This window comes from Nomia melanderi, unplaced genomic scaffold (assembly GCF_051020985.1).
Source record: "Nomia melanderi isolate GNS246 unplaced genomic scaffold, iyNomMela1 scaffold0014, whole genome shotgun sequence".
Classification (NCBI taxonomy): Eukaryota; Metazoa; Arthropoda; class Insecta; order Hymenoptera; family Halictidae; genus Nomia; species Nomia melanderi.
In genome coordinates, this window is record NW_027475130.1 from 1,278,746 (window position 1) to 1,279,700 (window position 955).

A 955-nucleotide genomic window follows, 5' to 3' on the forward strand; every position below is an offset into this window, starting at 1 on the left:
GTCAGGGTCAGGGAAAAATACAATACATATCTGGTGATATCTCGGGTGCTATTAAAGATAGCGAAATAAATCAAAGTGCATTGTCTGTAGGAGGCCATGGCGCATGAATCCGGCCAACGGGAACGAACTGGGACCACCAGGGGCCGAGAAAACCACCGTCTCATGGGGCCGGACACTCAGGGTCAGGGAAAAATGCAATATATATCTGGTGATATCTCAGGTGCTATTACAGATAGCGCAATAAATCAAAGTGCATTGTCTGTAGGAGGCCCTGACGCATGAATCTGTGCAGCGGGAACGACCTCGGACCACCAGGGGCCGAGAAAACCACAGTCTCATGGGGTCGGACACTCAGGCTCAGGGAAAAATCTAATATATATCTGGTGATATCTCGGGTGCTATTATAGGGAGCCCAATAAACTAAAGTGAATTATCTGCAGGGGGCCCTGGGGCATGAATCTGTGCAGCGGGATCGACCTCGGACCACCAGGGGCCGAGAAAATCACCGTCTCATGGGGCCGGACTGTCAGGGTCAGGGAAAAATACAATACATATCTGGTGATATCTCGGGTGCTATTAAAGATAGCGAAATAAATCAAAGTGCATTGTCTGTAGGAGGCCATGGCGCATGAATCCGGCCAACGGGAACGAACTGGGACCACCAGGGGCCGAGAAAACCACCGTCTCATGGGGCCGGACACTCAGGGTCAGGGAAAAATGCAATATATATCTGGTGATATCTCAGGTGCTATTACAGATAGCGCAATAAATCAAAGTGCATTGTCTGTAGGAGGCCCTGACGCATGAATCTGTGCAGCGGGAACGACCTCGGACCACCAGGGGCCGAGAAAACCACAGTCTCATGGGGTCGGACACTCAGGCTCAGGGAAAAATCTAATATATATCTGGTGATATCTCGGGTGCTATTATAGGGAGCCCAATAAACTAAAGTGAA